The sequence below is a fragment of the Ovis aries genome, chromosome 15 (assembly GCF_016772045.2).
Source record: "Ovis aries strain OAR_USU_Benz2616 breed Rambouillet chromosome 15, ARS-UI_Ramb_v3.0, whole genome shotgun sequence".
NCBI lineage: Eukaryota > Metazoa > Chordata > Mammalia > Artiodactyla > Bovidae > Ovis > Ovis aries.
Window position 1 is genome coordinate 24,890,467 of NC_056068.1, and position 25,505 is coordinate 24,915,971.

General features: G+C 37.8%; 1 protein-coding gene across 2 annotated transcripts in view; it reads left to right on the plus strand.

The window, feature by feature from the left end:
* LOC101115226 (NXPE family member 2) overlaps positions 1-25,505 on the plus strand; it is a 36,529-nt gene that overhangs the window by 2,148 nt on the left and 8,876 nt on the right. The gene's annotated exons all lie outside the window — the stretch shown is intronic.

The following is a 25,505-nucleotide window of genomic DNA, read 5'->3' on the forward strand; positions in this document are numbered from 1 at the left end:
CCATCTATTTCCCATGAAGAGATGGGACCAGATGCCATGATCTTTGTTTTCTGAATGTTGAGCTTTAAGCTGTTTTTTTCACTCTCCTCTTTCACTTTCGTCAAGGGGCTTTTTAGTTCTTCTTCACTTTCTACCACAAGGGTGGTGTCATCTGCATATCTGAGGTTACTGATATTTCTCCCGGCAATCTTGATTCCAGCTTGTGCTTCTTCCAGCCCAGTGTTTCTCATGATGTACTCTGCATATAATGTAATATGCAGGGTGACAATATACAGCCTTGACATACTCCTTTTCCTATTTGGAACCAGTCTGTTGTTCCATGTCCAGTTCTAACTGTTGCTTCCTGACCTGCATATAGGTTTCTCAAGAGGCAGATCAGGTGGTCTGGTATTCCCATCTCTTTCAGAATTTTCCACAGTTTATTGTGATCCACACAGTCAAAGGCTTTGGCATAGTCAAGAAAGCAGAAATAGATGTTTTTCTGGAACTCTCTTGCTTTTTTCATGATCCAGCAGATGTTCGCAATATGATCTCTGGTTCCTCTGCCTTTTCTAAATCTAGCTTGAACATCTGGAAATTCACAGTTCACGTATTGCTGAGGCCTGGCTTGGAGAATTTTGAGCATTACTAGCGTGTGAGATGAGTGCAATTGTGCAGTAGTTTGAGCATTCTTTGGCATTGCCTTTCTTTGGGATTGGAATGAAAACTGATCTTTTCCAGTCCGGTGGCCACTGCTAAGTTTTCCAAATTTGTTGGCATATTAAGTGCAGCACTTTCACAACATCATCTTTCAGGATTTGAAACAGCTCAACTGGAATTCCATCACCTCCACTAGCTTTGTTTGTAGTGATGCTTTCTAAGGCCCACTTGACTTCACATTCCAGGATGTCTGGCTCCAGGTGAGTGATCACACCATTGTGATTATCTTGGTCTTGAAGATCGTTTTTTGTACAGTTCTTCTGTGTATTCTTGCCACCTCTTCTTAATATCTTCTGCTTCTGTTAGGTCCATACCATTTCTGTCCTTTATCGAGCCCATCTTTGCATAAAATGTTCCCTTGGTATCTCTAATTTTCTTGAAGAGATCTCTAGTCTTTCCCATTCTGTTGTTTTCCTCTATTTCTTTGCATTGATCACTGAGGAAGGATTTCTTATCTCTTCTTGCTATTCTTTGGAACTCTGCATTCAGATGCTTATATCTTTCCTTTTCTCTTTTGCTTTTCACTTCTCTACTTTTCACAGCTACTTGTAAGGCCTCCTCAGGCAGCCATTTTGGTTTTTTACATTTCTTTTCCATGGGGATGGTTTTGATCCCTGTCTCCTGTACAATGTCACAAACCTCCATCCATAGTTCTTCAAGTACTCTATCAGATCTAGTCCCTTAAATCTATTTCTCACTCCACTGCATAATCATAACGGGTTTGATTTAGGTCATACCTGAATGGTCTATTCGTTTTCCCTATTTTCTTCAATTTAAGTCTGAATTTGGTAATAAGGAGTTCATGATCTTAGCCACAGTCAACTCCCAGTCTTGTTTTTGCTGACTGTGTAGAGCTTCTCCATCTTTGGATGCAAAGAATATAATCAATCTGATTTTGGTGTTGACTATCTGGTGATGTCCATGTGTAGAGTCTTCTCTTGTGTTGTTGGAAGAGGGTGTTTGCTATGACCAGTGTGTTCTCTTGGCAGAACTCTATTAGCCTTTGCCCTGCTTCATTCTGTACTCCAAGGCCAAATTTGCCTGTTACTCCAGGTGTCTCTTGATTTCCTACTTTTGCATTCCAGTCCCCTATAATGAAAAGGACATCTTTTTTGGGTGTTAGTTCTGAAAGGTCTTGTAGGTCTTCATAGAACCGTTCCACTTCAGCTTCTTCAGCCCTTACTGGTTGGGGCATAGGCTTGGATCACCATGGTATTGAATGGTTTGCCTTGGAAATGAACAGAGATCATTCTGTCATTTTTGAGATTGCATCCAAGTACTGCATTTCAGACTCTTGTTGACCATGATGGCTACTCCCTTTCTTCTGAGGGATTCCTGCCCGTAGTAGTAGGTATAATGGTCATCTGAGTTAAATTCATCCATTCCAGTCCATTTTTGTCACTGATTCCTAGAATGTCGACGTTCACTCTTGCCATCTCTTGTTTGACCACTTCCAATTTGCCTTGATTCATGGACCTAACATTCCAGGTTCCCATGCGATATTGCTCTTTACAGCATTGGAGCTTGCTTCTATCATCAGTCATATCCACAACTGGGTATTGTTTTTGCTTTGGCTCCATCCCTTCATTCTTTCTGGAGTTATTTTCTCCACTGATCTCCTGTAGCAATTGGGCACCTACCGACCTGGGGAGTTCCTCTTTCAGTATCCTATCATTTTGCCTTTTCATACTGTTCATGGGGTTCTCAAGGCAAGAATACTGAAGTGGTTTGCCATTCCCTTCTCCAGTGGACCACATTCTGTCAGACCTCTCCACCATGACCCCTCTGTCTTGAGTGGCCCCACATGGCATAGCTTAGTTTCATTGAGTTAGACAAGGCTGTGGTCCATGTGGTCAGATTGGCTAGTTTTCTGTGATTATGGTTTCAAGTGTGTCTGCCCTCTGATGCCCTCTTGCAACAACTACTGTCTTACTTGGATTTTTCTTACCTTGGATGTAGGGTATCTCTTTACAGTTGCCCCTTACCTTGGACGAGGTCGCCCCTCCTGACTTTGAATGTGGAATAGCTCCTCTCAGCCCTCATGCACCGGCACAGCCTGGCACTCTTGGTCACCGCCCCTGACCTTGGGCGTGAGGTAGCTCCTCTCAGCGGCACTTCTGCATGGTCCATCGCAATTCTTTACATAGTTCAGTTCATATTTCTTGATTTTCTTTTTCCTCAGTCTTTTTTAAAAACTGATTTTGCTTTATATTTTCCTCTTTTCAACCATTCAGTACAAATCTGATCTTTCAAAAATTCTGTTTTCATCATCTTCTTGTCCTGATCAAAAACTTTCAGAGGGCAGTGCTGAAGAGATCAACTCCTTAACCATTCATGCTTCTTCTAAATTTGAGCCCAGGTTCTTTTCAAAGTATCTATTCCACCTTTGTCTAATACAGACTCTCACCTCCAAATAAGAAGGACCACAAATCTAGGACATTTGGACAATGATGGAAACTGGTAAACTGTAGAGTTCTCAAACCACCGCTCTGAAACTTCCTCTCTGTGAACCCTCTCTGTAAATATGTGTTTAATAGATTTCTTCCATCAATCTTCTTCTTGTTCATGCTTGTACCCTTTAATTCATATGGTCAGGTGCCATCCACAAATATTTGTGTCTCTAAGTGAGGCCTGGACAATCTGCACTGAAGTGCCCATGTTTGTGCATGTGTGTGTAAAATGCAGATCCCCGAGCCCTACTCCAAAGCTGCTAAAAACAAATCTCTGGACTTGAGCCTAAAATGAAGTTTTGAAAAATCTAATCAGAAAAGATACAAGTACACCAATGTTCATAACAGCACTATTTACAACAGCCAAGACATGGAAGCAACCTAAGTGTCCATCAACAGAGGAATGGATAAAGAAGATGTGGAATACGTACTCAGTGGGATGTTACTCAGCCATAGAAAAGAATGAAATAATGCCATTTGCAGCAACATGGATGGACCTAGAGTTTATCATACTAAGTTCACTTCAGCAAGTCAGAGAAAGACAAATGTTGTATATCGCTTATTTGTGGACTATAATAAATGATACGAGTGAAGTTATTTTCAGAACAGAAGTAGACTCACAGACATAGAAAACAATCTCATGGTTACTAAAGGGAAAGTAGGGATGGGGGAGGGGTAAATTGGGAGTTTAGGATTAACAGATACACACTACTGTATATAAAATAGAGTGACCTTGGTGATCCAGTGGTTCAGACTCTGATTCCACAGCAGGGGAACTGATTTCTGCTTGGGGAGCTAAAGATACCACATGCTGTGCAGCACAGCACCCCCCCCCCAAAAAAAAAAATAGAAAAACAGCAGGACCCACTGTATAGAACAGGGAACTTTACTCAATATTTTGTAATAACCTATAATGAAAAAGAATCTGAAAAAGAATATATATGTACATATGTGTAAATAACTGAATCACTTTACTTTATACCAGAAAACGAATACAACATTGTAAATCAACTGTACCCCAATAAAATGAACAAAATGATAACGTTTCAACAAGCCCCCCCCCCCCCAGATGATTCTCACACTCACTGAAGTTTTTAGAATCACTGCCTTCATATTTCCAGACCTGAGATCTTTTCTGTGCCTCACTCTTAAATTCATTCCTCGGTTATCTCCACCTCAGTTTCACTAGTGTTACCATCACAGAGAAAAGCACGCAGAGGTTACCTTCTTCCTCACCTCCCTCCTTGGCAAAACAGAATCATATGGAAACAAATTCTCTGCTTTTCTCCTATGTCTCCTATGTTGCCTCAGCCCATTAGTCAACTAAACCAATTCTCTCTCCACAAGCAATCAGTCACTAATCTCCTAAACTCTACCTCCTGTTTCTCTCATATCCTTCTATCTCCATCCCCAGAGTCTTGATTTAGTCAAGTCCTTTGTCATTTCTCATCTATGGTGTTGAAATAGTCCTCTCATTAATTTCCCTGCCTCTGGTCTCAGCCTGATCCAATCATTCATTCAACAAACCTTTGTTGGGTATAGATTGTGTGTCAGGGCTGAACTGGGTATTAGGGATACAGAAATATAGGACATAATCTTTGTGTTCAAGATCCTGAGATTGTATTTCTAAAAGAAAAATGCCATGCTCCCAACTTCAGGGGAAACATGGTGGGGTTCAGACTTCCTGGCTCAGTGTCTTAGTCAGGCTGTTTTATGAAAGGATTTAGACAACCTGGGCCAAGGTATTCTTGCACTGGTTGATTCCTCTGCTCATTCTTCCTCCAAGTTTTCACGTAGCTAATGCTCTGCCTTTAGGTCTTTGCTCAAATGTCATCTTTATTTAGCACTAGAAACGGCCCCTACCCCACCACTTAGCATTTCCCTTACTCTGACTTTAAAAAATAATGATAATACTTTTGACTTTCTAAAATACTATATAATTTACTTATTTACCCTGTTCATTGATTATTGTCTCTCTTGGCCTGCTGTAAGGTGACCTCCATAAGAGAAGGATTTTTATCATTATTAATTTGTTGGTATATCCCAAGTGCCCAGAACAGTGGTTGGCACATAGTAGGTGCTTAACAAATAAATTTCTTTAAATTACAAAATAAGGACTGCTCAGTGGTCTTGGTGAGGTATAATGGTGACCTGAAATAAGGTATAACAATGAGGATGGAAAAAAGTCAAGAAATTTGAGTTAGAATTGACAGGAATAAATTGACTGTGGAGCAGGGGTGAGGATGTGGAATTAAGTAGGAATTATTCCAGATATGTACAACTGCCTGACCGGTGATGCCATTCATTGAAGTATAGAATAGAGTAAGAGAAATAGTTTTGGAAGAAAAAAGACAAGTTTAGATATGAACAGTCTATGTTGGAGGTGCTTTTAGGTCATCTAAATGGAGATGTTGCTTCAGTAGACTTGAATATACAAATCTGAAGCTAAGAAAGGTGTGGTTTAGAAAAATGGATTTAAGAATCGTCAGAATATAAATGGCAGCTTAGCCTATTGATGTGGGTGACAATTCCTTGGGTGAGCTACAGAATGAAAGAGGAAGGACCTACTATACAGCACAAGGAACTCTACTCAATACTCTGTAATGGCCTATATGGGAAAAGAATCTAAGAAAGAGTTCAGTTCAGTTCAGTCGCTCAGTCATGCCTGACTCTTTGTGACCCCATGAACCGCAGCACTCCAGGCCTCCCTGTCCATCACCAACTCTCGGAGTTTACCCAAACTCATGTCCATGATACCATCCAACTATCTCATCCTCTGTCGTCCCCTTCTCCTTCCGCCCTCAATCTTTCCCAGCATCAGGGTCTTTTCAAATGAGTCAGCTCTGGATATATATATATGTATAACTGATTCAGGTTGCTGTACACCTGAAACTAACACAATGTAAATCTACTATACCCCAATAAAAATTTAAGAAAAGAAAAGAAAATGTTGCTAAAGCTATTGCCCTAAGGAACAAAACAAGCACTGGTCTGTGAAGTGAGTGGGAAGAGAGAAAGAGACTGATAAGAACTCCCGAGAAGTTTAACTGGGTAGGTTTAGGGAATAAGCAAAAGTTTTCATATAGCAGTTCTTTGTATAATATGGGAGATACGTGAATACATTTAAATTCTTATGTAAAGAAGTTAACAGAAGTAAATAGGAAGTAGAGGAAAAAAATGTGGGCCCAATTAAATAGGGAAGGGTAACAGAAAGTTGAATTGCTATATGACTACTTAAAAAAATTTATTTGGATTAAAAATTTTTAATTAATTAATGTATTTATTTTTGGCTGCACTGGGTTTTTGTTACTGTGTGGGCTTTTCTCTAGCTGAGGTGAGTGGGGGCTGCACTCCAGTTGCAGTACATGGCTTCTCATTGTGGTGGCTTCTCTTCTTGCTGAGCATGGGCTCTGGGACGTGTGGATTTCAGGAGCTGTGGTGTGAGGGCTCAGTAGCTGCAGGTCCCTGGGCTCTAGGGCACAGGCTTAGTTGTGGTGCACAGGCTAAGTTGCCCTGCGGCATGTGGGATCTTCCTGGAACAGGGATCAAACCCATGTCTCCTGCACTGGTGGGTGGATTCCTTACTACTGAACCACCAGGGAAGCCCTGGATCTTTTCTTTAAATGAGAATTTTTTAAAATTTATTTATTTATTTATTTGGCTGTACCAGGTCTTCATTGTGGCATGCAGGATCTTGGATTTAGTTCCCTGACCAGGGATCAAATCCACGCCCCTGCATTGGGAGAAAGGAGTCTTAGCCACTGGACCACCAGGAAGTCCCTGATGACTTTTTTAGATTTTTAAAGTTTAGGAAAAAAAAAAATTCAGTTATTGGAGGAGTTACCTCCTGGATGTTGAGGGCTGCTTGGAGGTTATCAGGATTTTTAATGATGAAGGCTATAAGCCAATTTCTTCAAAATTTTCAGTCAATGAGTTGAATAGAAGCTACCAATTATTAGAACATGATGGATGATAGGAGGATTATGTAATGACATTAGTGAAATTTGGTTAGATATGTCTTAGAAGACTCTAAGATCTTTCAGAAGATCTTAGAGTCTTCGGAAAAATACAGTATGTATTAGGGCCTATATATGGGAAATAAAAATGCATTTAAATTAAGTATTTATATTTAATATGCGTTTGTATTTACTCTGTATTTATCTCTAATATATACTTGAAAAATATATATATCCCTAATATTTATATTTGAAATAAGTATCTTTGAAACAGGTTGTTAAAGGAATGAGGCAACTGGGTAGGAGAAATTGAGCACTGAATCCTTATCCCCGCCCTACTACTACTATCTTAAAGAGACATTCCCCTTTCTATGACTCATTTTAAGGGTCAGGCACAAAATTGTTTTCCCTAGCTCATATTTATGGCTCATATATTATGTGATTTCACTACATAATATTCTTCATTCTTCAAACAATGGAAGAAGGGAGAACAGAGGATAATGGATTAAGAAGGGGTGGGAATGGGAGGAACAAAGTGTAACTGTAAAGGGCTATATGAAGGCGGCAGATGGTGATGGAAATATTCTGTATCTTGATTATCTGAGTGTTAGTCTCTCAGTCATGTCCTACTCTTTGTGACCCATAACTGTAGCCTGCCAGGCTCCTCTGTCCATCAGTTCTCCAGGCAAGAATACTGGACTTGTTAGCCATTCCCTTCTCCAGGGGATTTCCTGACCTGGGATCCAACCTAGGTCTCCTGTATTGCAGGCAGATTCTTTAATATCTGAGCCACCAGGGGATCCCCATCTTGATTGTATTCAGTGTCAATGTGCTGGTTGTGATATTTTACTACAGTTTTACAAGGTGCTATTGTTGAAACTGGGTAAAGGATACATGAGGTCTCTCTGTTATTCTTATTTTTTTGTATTTATTTTATTCTATTGTATTTTTATTTACTTTATTCTATTGTTATTATTATATATGTGTGAATTTACAGTTGTCTAAAAATAGTTTTTGTTCCCTCACTGCTATACTACTGTTCAAATTAAACATCTCATTACAAACAGAATCTTGCCCGAACTGTATATCCTCATGTGGTACTTAGATTTCCTTTATCAGTTGTTGTTGTTGTTTAGTAGCTAAGATGTGCCCAGTTCTTTGTGAGTCCATGGATGGTAGCCCCCCAGGGCTCCTTTGTCCATGGGATTTCCCAGGCAAAAATGCTGGAGTGCCATTTTCCTACTCCGGGAGATCTGCCAGGCTCAGGGATCGAACCCACGTCTCCTGCCTGTCAGGCAGATTCTTTACTACTGAGCCACCGGGGCCTTGTTCAAATGTTCCTGCCTCATTCAGGTGCTACAGGAGTTATAGGGAAACATGTTAAGTTTCTCATGCAGGCTAAGAAACCTTCTTCTTGCCCCATTTGTCTGGCTGAAGGGCCAAAAGTAGGGATTCCATAGAGTGGGCAGAGAAGACAAAGCTCAAAAGGATTATCCCCCAAAGTGGAGGTTAGCCCGTGTCAGTCTTACCCTAAATAGCATGCTAAAGGCTTGGGGGAATTGAACTACAGGCTGGACCATTGCCCAGGTCCCAGGGTGGCTGCTGGATGTTAGAAGCATGGGACAGATTCAAACAGTACAGGCTTAGAGAACTGAACAGACCTTGAAACTAGGGCTTGTAAAAGGTGGGTTGGAACTTATGGCTTTAACCTAACTAGGTTTGATTGCCTGGTTAAAAAAAAAAATCAACATTATCTTTAAGGTTTAAACAAGACCCGAATCTCATAGCACAATAGTTAAAATATCCAGTATATGAGCCAAAACAATTTAGCATATGAGGAACCAGGAAAACTATAACTTTCAGGAGAATAAGCAAAGTTACTAACTCAGACACATAGCTGTTGAAGTTATCAAAAACTTTAAGACAGTAGTTATAATTGTATTAGTTTTCTACTGCTGTTGTGACATATTATCACCAACTTGGTGGCTTACACGATACAAATGTATTTTATGTTATGTTTCTTGAGGTCAAAATTCCAGAATGAGGTTCAACTGGGCTAAAATCAAGGTGTTGGCAGTATGTACACCTTTCTGGACACTCTGGGAGAGTACATGCCCTTGCCTTTTCTAGCTTCTAGAATTTGTCTGCTTTTCTTGGCTCCTTCATCAGTGAAAGCCAGCAACTTTGGGCCAAGTTCTTCTTAGCCAGCTGTCTGGTCCTCCCTCCTTTGCCTTCCTCCTTTATTTTTTTTCCCTGTTTTACTTTTGAGGACCCTTGTTACATTTGGCCCACCTAGATAATTCAATATAATTCAGTATTCCCTATTTTAAGGTCAGCTGATTAGCAACTTTAATTGTATTTTTGATTTTAATCTTGAGATGCAATCATCCTGGGTTAGGGTGGACCCTAAAGTCCATGACAAGTGTCTTTTTAAAAGAGAAGAAGGTAGAGGATGCACAAGGGGAAGGTGAAGTGAATCTGATGGCAGAGATGGCAGTGATGCTTCTGCAAGCCAAGAATGCCAAGGACAGCCAGCATCCACCAGAAGCTAGGAGAGAGGCATGGAGTATACTCTCCTTCAGAACCCCCAGAAGGAATCATATCTGTTGACATCTTGATTTTAGAATTCTGGCCTCCATAACTGTGAGAGAATAAATTTATGTTGTTTTAAGCCACCAAATTAGTGACAATTTGTAATGGCAGCCCTAGGAATCTAAAACAGCAAAAATATAGAAGAACTAAAGAATACAATTAACTGAATAGAACATATCTAAAGTCATAAAACAAACCTTAATAGACTTTAAAGTGACTGAAATTACACAAAGTTTGTTCTCTGACCATAATGAAATTATACTGGAGATCAGTAACAGAACAATAACTGGTAAATCTCTCAGCATTTGGAAATTAAGTGACACAATTCTGTATAATCCATCAATCAAAGAATAAGCTTCAAGGGACATGAGAGAACATTTTGAACTAAACAAAAATGGCAATATAACATTAATATTTGTTGTGTTTCTAGTACAGCTAAGGCAGTACTTAGAGTGAAATTTATAAATGAAAAAGAGCAATGCAGGACTCAACAACTATACTTTTGAATTTGTTCTTTTTTTCTTTCATGTATAACTTATTTATAAATTAAGTGGTTATTTTAAAAAAGAAGAAAGGTACCAAATCAATAATCTAATTTCCACCTTAAAGAACAAGAAAAAGAAAGCAGAAATAAGGAAATAATAAATATTACAGTAGAAATCATTAAAATTGGAAACAAATACAATGGAGAAAATCGATAGAACAAAAGTTGGTTCTTTAAAATGATTAATAGAATTGATCAAACTTTAGCCAAACTGATATTGAAAAAAGAAAGAGTAGGCATAACTAACCAATACCAGAATTGGCAAAAGAGACATTATTAAGGAAATTACAGACATTAAAGATAATAATGGAAAACCACAAGCTACTCTATGAATGTAAATTTGACAGCTTAGATAAAATGGATGAATACCTTAAAGACCATAAACTACCAAAAGTCACTCAAGAATAAATAGATGTTCTGAATAGTTAAAACTCTTCTGAAAAAGAAATATCTAGGCCCAGATAGTCATTTTACATGGCAAAATTCTATCACATACTTAAAAAATAAATAACACTAATTTTACACAGTCTCTTTTTCCAAAAGATAGAAGAGAAAGGAAAACTACAAAATTATGTTATTAGGCCAACATCACACCAATGCCCAAACCAAAGAGTATAAGGAAATAAAATAATAGACCAATATACTTTATGAACACAGGTGCAAATATCCTCAACAAAATACTAACAAATCTAGCAATATACAAAAAGGATAATATACCATAACCAACTGGATTTTATCCCAGGAATACAATTGCTGGTTTAATGTTTTTAAAAATCAATTAAAATATTCAACTATGTCAACAGGCTACAGAAGAAAAAAATATTTGATCATGTCAATTTATACAGAAAAAATTTGACAAAATTCACATGTCATTTATGACAAAACTTTTAGCAAGCTAGAAATGAAAGAGAACCTCTTTATCCCATTAAAGTATATCTATAGCAAATATAGAGCTAACATAATTCCTAATGGTGAAAGGGATTCTTAATCCCTGAGATCGTAAAGAAGGCAAGGATGTCCATTTTCACCACTTCTGTTTAACATCATACTGGAAGGGCTAACCTTGTAGCAGGAGAAGGAAAAGGAAGTAAAGCACATGTACATTGGAAATGAGGAGGTAAAACTGAACCTATTTGCCCTATTTGTCCCAGGTGACTTGATTGTCCACATAGAAAATCCTGAAGAACTGACAAAAATGCTCCCAGAACTATTATGTAATTTTATCAAGGTCATAGGCTATAAGGGTAACACAACATTCAGGTTTTTTCTATATACCATAATTTTAGCAGTGAAAAATCAGATATAAAAACCCACATAATGCTATTTCAGTTCAGTTCAGTCGCTCAGTCATGTCCGACTCTTTGCAACCCCATGAACTGCAGCATGCCAGGCCTCCCTGTCCTTCACCAACTCCTGGAGTCCACCCAAACCCATGTCCATTGAGTTGGGATGCCATCCAAGCATCTCATCCTCTGTTGTCCCCTTCTCCTCCTGCCTTCAATCTTTCCCAGCATCAGGATCTATTCAAATGAGTCAGCTCTTTGCATCAGGTGGCCAAAGTATTAGAGTTTCAGTTTCAGCATCAGTCCCTCCAATGAATATTCAGGACTGATATCCTTTAGGATGGACTGGTTGGATCTCCTTGCAGTCCAAGGGACTCTCAAGAGTCTTCTCCAACATCACAGTTCAAAAGCATCAATCCACATAATGCCATTTACAAGAGATTAAAAAATGAAATCCTGAGATAAAATTCTAACAAAATAGGGCAGAATCTATAGTCTGAAAACTTTAAAATGCTGAGAAAGATTATACACCTAAAAATGTTCATACAGTGTTGAACACGTACAGTGTTGAACACGTACAGCGTTCATGGATTGGAAGACTCAATATAACTGTCATCAAACTATAGATTTAACACGATTTGAAACAAAATCTTCACAGGAATTTTTGTTGATCTAGATAATAAGATAATTCTAAAATTTATATGGAAAAGCAAAGGAAGTAGCACAGACAAAGCAAGTTTTAAAAAGAAGAATAGAGTTGGAGGCCACACTAAAATAATTCAAGACTCAGTATAAAGATACAGAGGTTGACACAGTACAGAATTAATGAAGGAATAGACACAAAGGTGAGTAAAACAGAATAGAAAGTCCAGGAATGCAGCCATACAAATAAGGTGACTTGACTTTTGAGGAATGTAGAAAGGAAGTTCAATGGAAAAATGATAGTTTTATAATGTGGTTAGAATCATCAGCCATCTGTATGGTAATAAAATGAATATCAACCTAAACCCCACAAATTATACAAAAATTAACTCAAGTGGATCATAGATCTAAATAAAAACCCATAACAGTTTTAAGGAAGCAAATTATCTTAACCTCCTGTGGTTAGTCAGATTTCTTAGATATAATGCTAAAATCATGATCCATAAAATTAAAAAAATAATAATATGGGACTTCATCAAAGTTAAAACATTTTTCTTTGTGAAAGACACTGTTGAGAGAATGAAATGACAAAGAACAGAATGGGAGAAAATATTTGCAAATTATACACTCAGCACAGCACTTGTGTCTATAAAATATGGTGAACACTTGAATAACATGAGTTTGAACAGCACAGGTCCACTTATGTGTGGATTGTTTTCAACAATAAACATGCCAGTTCTACAGGATCTGCTGCTGACTGAATCCATGGATGTGGAATCAAGTGTATGGAAGAGTTGCATTTACTGTTTGGAAATGACTATGAGTTATCCTCCTAGCATAACTGACACATAGTATAAGTATAGCTGACTATAAGTTATACTCGGATTTTTGACTGTGTGGAGGGTTGGTCCCTCAACCTCCACATTGTCCATGGGACAACTGTATTAAAAAAACTCTAAAAAAATTCAACAGTAAGAAAGCAAATAATTCAACTAAAAATTAGGCCCCTAAACTTGAATAGATCCTTCACCAAAAAGATATAGTGGATGGCAACTAAACAAAATAAAAATAAATAATTCATGTGATTTGCCACTAAAGAAATCCAAATTAAAACTCTGATGAGCTGACCCTATGTAGCTACTAGAATGGCAAAAAAATACAAAAAAAGAAAACCCTGCAATTTCAATTGCTGGTAAAGACATGGAACTTTCATTGCTGGTGAGAATGTAAAAAAATACATATGTTCTAGAAAATAATTTGGTTGTTTCTGGTAAAGTTAAAGAGGCATTTACCATACACCTTTATTATTCCTACTCTTAGGTATTTTTCTGTGGGGCAGGTCTCTCAATTGTAGAACTCTCAACTGGGCCAGTAATTATTTGTTGTTGGGGGCTGTCCTGTGCATTGTCAGATAATATACCTTGACCTCTACCCACTAGATGTTAGCAGCAACTTTTCAGACTCCCCACCCCCCAACACTGCTTCAGTTGTGACAGTGTCCCTCAGAGACATTCAGAAAAACACCATGGAAAAGATGCTCAACATCACTAATTATCTGAGAAATGCAAATCAGAACTACAATGAGTTATTACCCCACACTGATCAGAAAGGCCATCACCAATAAAACCGTGAATAAACACACTTTGACCCTGAGTAATCAATAGAAAGTCCACTCTGGAAGTCCCAAGAAGAGTTAGTTCCAATTCTTCAAAATCTTCCACAATACCTTTATCATTTATTAGCCTAGACTCTTCTTTTATTTAGTTGTTATGGGATCTTTATATCATAAGATCTATTGGATATTTGTTTTTGTAAAGAAATCAGGAAGCATGATTGAATAGTTAAAATTAATGAAGACCATTGTCAGAAAGAAGGAAACCAAGATGGCTGATTCTCCTTATTAGTTTGTTCCCCTGAGCTCCTCCGGAGAGGGCAATGGCACCCTACTCCAGTACTCTTGCCTGGAAAATCCTATGGATGGAGGAGCCTGGTAGGCTGCAGTCCATGGGGTCGCGAAGAGTCGGACACGACTTTTCACTTTGACTTTTCGCTTTCATGCCCTGGAGAAGGAAATGGCAACCCACTCCAGTATTCTTGCCTAGAGAATCCCAGGGATGGGGGAGCCTGGTGGGCTGCCATCATGGGATCGCACAGAGTCGAACACGACTGAAGCGACTTAGCAGCAGAGCTCCTCCAAGTCCTTTAAATGTTTAGGTTAGACTTTTTGTTCTTTTTTCTTTTCTTTTTTGACACTAATTGCCTTCTTGACTCAAAGGATTGTTCTTGATGAAAGGTTAATGGTTCTGGACTTATAGCCACAGTTTAGAGATATGTAGTAAAGATAGTCCTTTTCTGCAAAGATAAAAATCTCAGTGCAAGAAAGAGCTCTCCCTAAAAAGCCTTTTTTTCTCCCCTCTATCTGCTAATCCTCCTCTTATCTTTTGAGAACTATATGTCATCAGCTCTGTGAAGCCATTCATTCTTCAAGGGGGAAAATTTTATTGGGGTATAACTCATATAACATACTACTCACTCATTTAAAATATATAATTCAATGATTTGGGGTTACAATTGGTTTTAAAATTATTAATTGTAAAAACTGTGATTAAATATAACATGAAACTTTAACAATTTAACATTTTAACAATTTTAATGTGTATAACACAATGGCATTAATAACATTTATAATATTGTGCAACCATCACCACTATCTATTTCTAAAACATTTTTAGTGCTCCAAATAGAAACTCTGTGACTACTAAACCCCAATTCCCATTTCCCCCACAGGAAGCCTTTTTTTATTTTTGCTCTTTATTTATTTATTTATTTTACTTTACAATACTGTATTGGTTTTGCCATACATTGACATGAATCCACTACGGGTGTACATGAGTTCCCAATCCTGAACCCCCCTCCCACCACTCTCCCCATATCATATCCCCAGTGCACCAGCCCCAAGCATCCTGTATCCTGTATCGAACCTAGACTGGCAATTCATTTCTTACATGATAGTATACATGTTTCAATGCCATTCTCCCAAATCATCCCACCCTCTCCCTCTCCCACAGAGTCCAAAAGTCTGTTCTATACATCTGTGTCTTTTTTGCTGTCTCACATACAGGGTTATCATTACCATCTTTCTAAATTCCATATATATGTGTTAGTATACTGTATTGGGGTTTTTCTTTCTGGCTTGCTTCACTCTGTATAATCAGCTCCAGTTTCATCCACCTCATTAGAACTGATTCAAATGTACTCTTTTTAATGGCTGAGTAATACTCCATTGTGTATATGTACCACAGCTTTCTTATCCATTCATCTGCTGATGGACATCTAGGTTGCTTCCATGTCCTGACTATTATAAACAGTGCTGCGATGAACATTGGGGTACACGTGTCTCTTTCAGTTCTGGTTTCCTCAGTGTGTATGTCCAGCAGTGGGATTGCTGGGTCATAAGGCAGTTCTATTTCCAGTTTTTTAAGGAATCTCCACATTGTTCTCCATAGTGGCTGTACTAGTTTGCATTCCAACCAACAGTGTAAGAGGGTTCCCTTTTCTCCACACCCTCTCCGGCACTTATTGCTTGTAGACTTTTGGATCGCAGCCATTCTGACTGGTGTGAAATGGTACCTCATTGTGGTCTTGATTTGCATTTCTCTGATAATGAGTGATGTTGAGCATCTTTTCATGTGTTTGTTAGCCATCCATATGTCTTCTTTGGAGAAATGTCTATTTAGTTCTTTGGCCCATTTTTTGATTGGGTCATTTATTTTTCTGGAATTGAGCTGCATAAGTTGCTTGTATATTTTTGAGATTAGTTGTTTGTCAGTTGCTTCATTTGCTATTATTTTCTCCCATTCTGAAGGCTGCCTTTTCACCTTGCTTATAGTTTCCTTTGTTGTACAGAAGCTTTTAATTTTAATTAGATCCCATTTGTTTATTTTTGCTTTTATTTCCAGTATTCTGGGAGGTGGATCATAGAAGATCCTGCTGTGATTTATGTCAGAGAGTATTTTGCCTATGTTCTCTAGGAGTTTTATAGTTTCTGGTCTTATGTTTAGATCTTTAATCCACTTCGAGTTTATTTTTGTGAATGGTGTTAGAAAGTGTTCTAGTTTCATTCTTTTACAAGTGGTTGACCAGTTTTCCCGGCACCACTTGCTAAAGAGGTTGTCTTTAATCCATTGTATATTCTTGCCTCCTTTGTAGAAGATAAGGTGTCCATAGGTGTGTGGATTTATCTCTGGGCTTTCTATTTTGTTCCATTGATCTATATTTCTGTCTTTGTGCCAGTACCATACTGTCTTGATGACTGTGGCTTATCCTTTGCATTCCTATACACTAATAATGAGAAAGTAGAAAAGAAATTAAGGAAACAATTCCATTCAGCATTGCAACGAAAAGAATAAAATATTTAGAAATATATTGACCTAAAGATACTGAAGACCTATATATAGAAAACTATAAAACACTGGTGAAAGAAATCAAAGAAGACACTAATAGATGGAGAAATATACCATGTTCATGGATCAGAAGAATCAATATAGTGAAAATGAGTATACTACCCAAAGCAATCTACAGATTTAATGCAATCCCTATCAAGCTACCAGCGGTATTTTTCACAGAGCTAGAACAAATAATTTCACAATTTGTATGGAAATACAAAAAACCTCGAATAGCCAAAGCAATCTTGAGAAAGAAGAATGGAACTGGAGGAATTAACCTGCCTGACTTCAGGCTCTACTACAAAGCCACAGTCATCAAGATAGGAAGCCATTTTTAACAGTCTGGGGCCAAGATTGCAACAATCTCTTTGAAATGCCCTTGCAGCTCTACTTACATGTCTTTCAAATTATTCTTTTGTAATAATAAGTTTATATATTCATTCTTTTCACTAGGTCGGTTTTTCTGGATATACAATCATCAGTTCAGTTCGGTTCAGTTCAGCCACTCAGTCGTGTCTGACTCTTTGCGACCCCATGAATCATAGCACGCCAGGCTTCCCTGTCTATCACCAACTCCTGGAGTTCACTCAGACTCATGTCCATCAAGTCAGTGATGCCATCCAGCCATCTCATCCTCTGTCATCCCCTTCTCCTCCTGCCCCCAATCCCTCCCAGCATCAGAGTCTTTTCCAATGAGTCAACTCTTCACATGAGGTGGCCAAAGTACTGGAGTTTCAGCTTCAGCATCATTCCCTCCAAAGAAATCCCATGGCTGATCTCCTTCAGAATCATATCCTCTCATAATTAGAAATAAATTAAAATTATTATTATTAAGATCAATAAAGGCAAAGAATATCTACACCATAAGAACCAGTAGACAGAAATCAACACAATATTGTAAAGAAATTATCTTCCAATTGAAAAAAGAGCCAGTGGAGTAGATCTTTCTATCCACTTATTTGAATTCTAGATAGACAAAAGAATTAAAAAATCCAGTCATACAAAATATGAAAAAACTGATTCTAAAGTTTGTGTGGAGAGACAAAACCCCCAGGGTAGCCAAATCAAGAGTAAAGAACAGAGTCAGAAGACTGACACTACCTGACCTTAAGACTTCCTATAAAGCTTACTATACTTACTATAAATAGTACAGTGATCAAGACAGAATGATATTAGTGAAAGAATGATGAACAAATCAGTGGAAAAGAGTAGAGACTCCAGAAACAGAGCTACATAAATAAAGTCAACTAACAGTTGACAATGGAGTAAAGACAGTCTTTTCAATAAATGGTACTGGAACATGTTAAAAAAAAAAAAAAAACCTAGACAACTTTTCTAAAAATGAATCACTGACCTAAATGTAAAATGTAAAACTATAAAATTTCAAGAGATAACAGGAGAAAATGATACTGACTTTGGGTATGGAGGTGATGTTTCAGATATCATACCAAAGGCACAATCTATAAAGGAAATAATTCATAAACTGAACTTCTTTAAAAGTAAACTTGTGCCCTATGAAAGGCGAGAGAGTGAGAAGACAAGCTGCAGAGAAAATATTTGCATAAGACACATCTGATAAATAAATGTTATCCATATATACAAAAAATCCTTTTTTCCCCTCTAGGATTATTTGGGACATTTGCATGTGAAAAAAACTAGAAAGCACTTGAAACATATATAATACACACACAGAGTAACTGAAGCATCATCTTTAGAATTTGAAATATGAACCTTAGAAAGAGCTGTAGCTGTAGATAGCACATCAGTTTCCAAACTGAAAGATCCTCTTATTTATCTCAAAATTGCCACAGGAAATGCTAGTTGTGCAATATTAAACATCTTTTCCTAAGGGAACACTACCATTGCTTAAACATGAAATTTATCTTCACTACACACATATCCTTTGCCAAACCCATTTGAAAAGCCATTTATTTGGAACATTTATTTGATCAGTTTAGTTTGTAGCCAAAATATCTCCTAGTCCTGTAATCAAAATTTGGAGCATATTTTCAAGCAGAACCAGATTCTATACCCTGAAAGATAAATGTGAACTAAAGCTTAGTAAGACAACTCACAGTAACCACATCAAGTTGAAATGTTCACCGCTAAAGTAGGTCAAAATTGTTTATAAAAGCACAAAATACATATATATTAAAAAAAGACCTTATGGTAAAAAATAAACCAACTAAGCTTTTTAATTTATTCCCTTCTTGTCAACCAAAGAATTTCTCCAGCATGTAGTACAATTTAGTGGTTAGGACTACAGGTTCTAGAGTCTGCCTTCCTGCATTTGAATCATACTTCCCATCACTTACAAGCTCTGCATCTCTGGCCAAGTTATTTAACTTTCTCATGGCCTCAGTTTCACTTTCTGTAGAAGAGGGGAAGCAGTTCTACTAGCTTCAAAGTATTGTCATGAGGCTAAATTAGAAAATCCAATTAAAACAATTAGAACAACATCAACACACAGAAAACATTTGCTTATTATTATTATTAATGTTATTTAACACTGTTGTAATTTCTCACTTTGTTTTCTAATTTTCCATCTAAGTCTTCCAACTTAAAAATTCAGGGGAGATCAGGTGTGTCTTGCTTCTGTTTCCACATGTCTCCATGGTTAACATAAGGTTGGTGCATGGCATGGACTCACTATGTATTTTATGAAAGAAGAAAGGGGAAAAAAGAGAAATGAAGTAGGGAGGAAGGGAAGGAGGGAAAAGGAGGAGGGGAGGAGAGGAGAGAAGAGAGGTGGGAGAAGAGAGGAAAGGAGAGAAAATAAGGAGTAAAAGAAGTGAGAATGTTTAGTCAGGAGTAGAAAACCAATAATACAGCATGGTTTCATGATTTAGAGTAAAACTCTCTTAATAATTTCACAGGTAACTTGATTGTTCTTTATCTAAATCTATTTATTTAATACTTTTGATATATATATATATATAACCACAGTTGTTTGAATACATTATAGATCTGTTTTCACCTGTGACTCATTTATGCTGATGTGTGGCAGAGGCCAACGCAATATTGTAGAGCAATTGTCCTCCAAAAAATAAAAAATGTATCCAAATATTTTAAAGCATTTAACCCATTTGGTTTATACATATACACTGAAAGGTATGAGGGAAAACACAGAATGAAGCATAAATTCATGTACACAGGCTAATTCGAAGTTTAGCTTTTAGACTTATTTACCTTGAGACCCATCTTCAGCTTTCAGGTTGGTTGGGATGGTGAGGCCCAAGCCAGCTTCTGGAATTTCTGAGTGGCTCTAGTCAGTACAAGATAGTTCCAATAGTCTTGAGGTATATGTACAGTCTACAGAGGCTGTCAGATGTCTCACTGCTGGGTCCTCCAAGCTGGCTCAATGACCACATTACTCGGTCTGCCTTTGAGCACTTAGTCAACCGCCAATTTCATGACTGCTCTGACCACATCTGCTTCATCAGCCCTGAAGTCACTCAGTTCATCAAAGACATTGGCAACCCAGGTATTAAAATTTTTTCTTCCATGGGTAGATATTGACCAAGCCATTAGGTGTTAAATTTGTTAATTTGAAAGTGCTATTTGTTACATGGCAGCTTGGATAGGAGGGCTGTTTGGGGGAGAATGGATACATGTTTTTGTATGGATGAGTTCCTTCGCTGTTCACCGAAACTATCACAACATTAATTGACTAGACCCCAGTACAAAATAAAAAAATTTCTTTTTTTAAAAAGTGCTATAATTGAGACTCCCTTGGTGGTCCAGTGGCTAAGACTACAGCTCCCAATGCAGGGGACATGAGTTCAATCCCTGGCCAGGAAACTAGATCCTGTGTGCTGCAACTAAGATCCAAGGTAGCCAAATAAATAAATAAACAAAATAAATATTTTAAAATGCTATAATCTTAATAAGAAGCAATAAAGTTGTTATCCAATTTAAGATTAAAAATTGGGGGGAGTGATTATTTACCAGATAGTAAAATTATGATCATATATGGTAATAAAAAAGAATGAAAATAAGGCAATAAAATGTAAAATAAATTCAAAACAGGTAATAATCCTGCTAATTTAACTAAATCTAATTAGAATGATTATGGGTAGTCTAAGCGATCTAGTTTGGCTGACTAGGTTTTTCCTTAACAAAATAGTTGATCTTTTTCTTTGACTTAGCACCTGATAGACTTAGTACAAAGGTACTTGTTTATAATTTGAAATGACATATTTTTCATAATTTTCCAATAGTGCTAATTCCTATAGAACAAATACTTTTTCAAAATTTTGCTCTCTGCTGAGCAGATATTTTTATTCACTAAATAAAAATTTTATTTTGTTTAAAAAATAGAATTGAATATTTAGAAAATGGAAGTGTGGAGAACAGTCTAAGATTAGAAGCAATAGAAGTATATCACAAAGGAATTTTTCAGTGCTTTTACAGTAAACATTAAATACTTCTAAAAATGTCAAGAAGTGACATTTGCAGATAAAAACTTTTTTCTGCAAAACTGAGAGACTAAATGTTAAAATGTTTGTTATATAAAGAACTGATGTACCAAGAAATTAAAAAACATTGAAATCAATGAAATCAAAATAAAAAATTGAACAAAGGAAATAAACTATATGGAAGAGAACACTTTATTTTTTATACAATATTTGAGAGAAAATAAAGTTGAAACATACTAGTATTAAAATAAATTTAATTTAAAACAATAGTAAGTTTCCATTTTCACCTGTCAACTTTGCAAATAGTTTTAATGACAACGTTTTATAATTTCACCGACAATATTTAAATTGATGGGTTTTGTAAGGGAAACTGAATTAACTGAGATATCCAACTCCTTTCTCTTGGTGAGCAGACAGCTATCCAAACTCCTCAGTCAGAAGATAGATTTTGTATGACTCTTTTATTCAGTCCACAATCCAATTATTAGAATATGAAATGCATGCATGCATGCTAAGCTGCTTCATTCGTATCTGACTTTTTGCAACCCCATAGGCTATAGCCCACCAGACTCCTTTGTCCATGGGATTCTCCAGTATTCTTGCCAGGAGAATGGAGTTGCCATGCCCCTCATTTAGGAGTTCTTCCCAACCCAGGGATTAAACCCACATCTCTTATGCCTCCTGCATGGGCAGGCAGGTTCTTTACCACTAGCGCCACCTGGGAGGCAGAGTATGATACATGTGATGTTATATATTGTTTTGGCATAACTAAATATCTTGTTCCAGAAAAATCTTTGACTATAGTTGCAGTGCTGCTTAGTCACTCAATCGTGTCTGATTCTTTGCAACCCCATGGACTATAGCCTGACAGGATCCGCTGTGGAATTTTCCAAGCAAGAATACTGGAGCAGGTTGCCATTTCTTACTCCAGGGGGGTTTTCTGACCCCACAATCGAACCTGCATCTCTTGCCTATCCTGCATTGCATCTTTATGACAGAGGAAATAAGACATTTGAGTTTCAAGCCTTTTTGTATAAATATTAAACAGCGGTTGACTTAAAAAGCAAAACAACGTAAAACAAAACACAAACAAGCCAATTAAGAAACAAACAGGAGTTGTTTTCAACCCTGGCTTTACCCATGTTGTTTTAGGCTACAGCTAAATATACTTCCTTGAGGCCTGAGAGATTCCTGGGACCTGAACAGACTTTAAACTGGTGGTGATTTCTTCCAATTACCTCATTGTCCCACAGAAACCATGCATTCACTGTCAGCTAAACAAACTTCTGATATCTGATTAAATATGTCTTTCAGTACTCTTGTAATGGAGCATTGTACTTAACTCATACTTTGCTGCAATGTGGCATGCCAGCTAGTCTTACATATTGCGGTAGCAATGAAAACTCTTATCTTGAGGATATATATTTGACAGTTAAGAATAGAAATGTTTATATTCATTGGTTGACAGATCATTCAATAATATATGATCTGATATGCCCATCCCTAGGAATCCTTCAAAGAAGTATCCTATGTTTGAAAAGTTGGAAACTATCCAAATGTAATATCAAATGGAAGTGAATAGCTATAATCCAATTGTCTCGTGTCACCGGCCACAGAATTTATTTTGCATCCTCTTGACAGAGTATCATGCAACCATTAAAACTGATCATGAAAATTATCTAACAATATTAAAATGTTTATAACCCATGGTTAGTTCAGTTCAGTTTCAGTTCAGTTGCTCAGTCGTGTCCGACTCTTTGCGACCCCATGAATCGCAGCACGCCAGGCCTCCCTGTCCATCACCATCTCCTGGAGTTCACTCAGACTCACGTCCATCGAGTCAGTGATGCCATCGAGCCATTTCATCCTCGGTGGTCCCCTTCTCCTCCTGCCCCCAATCTCTCCCAGCATCAGAGTCTTTTCCAATGAGTCAACTCTTCACATGAGGAGGCCAAAGTACTGGAGCTTCAGCTTTAGCATCATTCCTTCCAAAGAACTCCCAGGGCTGATCTCCTTCAGAATGGACTGGTTGGATCTCCTTGCAGTCCAAGGGACTCTCAAGAGTCTTCTCCAACACCACAGTTCAAAACCATCAATTCTTTGGCGCTCAGCCTTCTTCACAGTCCAACTCTCACATCCATATATGGTCATAGGAAAAACCATAGCCTTGACTAGATGGACCTTAGTCAGCAAAGTAATGTCTCTGCTTTTGAATATACTATCTAGGTTGGTCATAACTTTTCTTCCAAGGAGTAAGCGTCTTTTAATTTCATGGCTGCAGTGATTTTGCAGCCATTTGCCATTTGCAGCCATTTCACCATTTGCAGTGATTTTGGAGCCCCCCCCCCCAAATAAAGTCTGACACTGTTTCTACTGCTTCCGCATCTATTTCCCATGAAGTGATGGGACCGGATGCCATGATCTTCATTTTCTGAATGTTGAGCTTTAAGCCAACTTTTTCACTCTCCTCTTTCACTTTCATCAAGAGGCTCTTTAGCTCCTCTTCACTTTCTGCCATAAGGGTGGTGTCATCTGCATATCTGAGGTTATTGATATTTCTCCCAGCAATCTTGATTCCAGCTTGTGCTTCTTCCAGCCCAGCATTTCTCATGATGTACTCTGCATAGAAGTTAAATAAGCAGGGTGACAATATACAGCCTTGATGTACTCCTTTTCCTATTTGTAACCAGTCTGTTGTTCCATGTCCAGTTCTAACTGTTGCTTCCTGACCTGCATACAGATTTCTCATGAGGCAGGTCAGGTGGTCTGGTATTCCCATCTCTCTCAGAATTTTCCATAGTTTCTTGTGATCCACACAGTCAAAGGCTTTGGCATAGTCAATAAAGCAGAAATAGATGTTTTTCTGGAACCCTCTTGCTTTTTCCATGATCCAGTGATGTTAGCAATTTGATCTCTGGTTCCTCTGCCTTTTCTAAAACCAGCTTGAACATCAGGGAGTTCATGGTTCACATATTGCTGAAGCCTGGCTTGGAGAATTTTGAGCATTACTTTAATAGCATGTGAGATGAGTGCAATTGTGCAGTAGTTTGAGCATTCTTTGGCATTTCCTTTCTTTGGAATTGGAATGAAAACGGACCTTTTCCAGTCCTGTGGCCACTGCTGAGTTTTCCAAAGTTGCTGGCATATTGAGTGCAGCACTTTCACAGCATCATCTTTCAGGATTTGAAACAGTTCCACTGGAATTCCATCACCTCCACTAGCTTTGTTTGTAGTGATGCTTTCTAAGGCCCACTTGACTTGACAGTCCAAGATGTCTGGCTCTAGATTAGTGATCACATCATCATGATTATCTGGGTCGTGAAGATCTTTTTTGTACAGTTCTTCCATGTATTCTTGCCACCTCTTCTTAATATCTTCTGCTTTTATTAGGTCCATACCATTTCTGTCCTTTATCGAGCCCATCTTTGCATGAAATGTTCCCTTGGGATCTCTAATTTTCTTGAAGAGATCTCTAGTCTTTCCCATTCTGTTGTTTTCCTCTATTTCTTTGCACTGATCGCTGAAGAAGGCTTTCTAACCTCTTCTTGTTATTCTTCGGAACTCTGCATTCAGATGCTTATATCTTTCCTTTTCTTCTTTGCTTTTCACCTCTCTTCTTTTCACAGCTATTTGTAAGGCCTCCCCAGACAGCCATGTTGCTTTTTTTCATTTCTTTTCCATGGGGATGGTCTTGATCCCTGTCTCCTGTACAATGTCACGAACCTCATTCCATAGTTCATCAGGCACTCTATCTATCAGATATAGGCCCTTAAATCTATTTCTCACTTCCACTGTGTAATCATAAGGGATTTGATTTAGATCATACCTGAATGGTCTTATCTGCAAATATGTGTTAGTACTCTATATTTAGTATGATAACTACTAAATGAATTATATGCATGGAAGGAAAAGGAAAGGTGGACATAATAACTCAAAATCACCATAAAGAGCAAAGCTTAGGTAAGATCATATTTTTAAAAACATGGTGTTTTCCATGTTGCCTATAATATGGCTATATGATTTTCATAAAGAAAAGTAGGCCAAGCGAAGAATTGGTGAAGGGAAACACTTAAACAGCCAGTCATTTGGTAGTGTAAAATTATTTCATATATTTAATTTTTAAGCCAATGACTTCTAACAGAAATCATCAGCTGGTAGCTAAGGAAGTCACATTTCATGGAAATTAGTCCTGTGATTCCAAAACTGAAAACTAGTTAGAATACATTTTTTATCTGTGTGATTATATCAATTGAAATGTATATAACTGCTACTGCTGCTGCTGCTAAGTCACTTCAATCATGTCCGACTCTGTGTGACCCCATAGAAGGCAGCCCACCAGGCTCCCCCGTCCCTGGGATTCTCCAGGCAAGAACACTGGAGTGGGTTGCCATTTCCTTCTCCAATGCATGAAAGTGAAAAGTCAAAGTGAAGTCGCTCAGTCGTGTCCGATTCCCAGCAACTCCATGGACTGCAGCC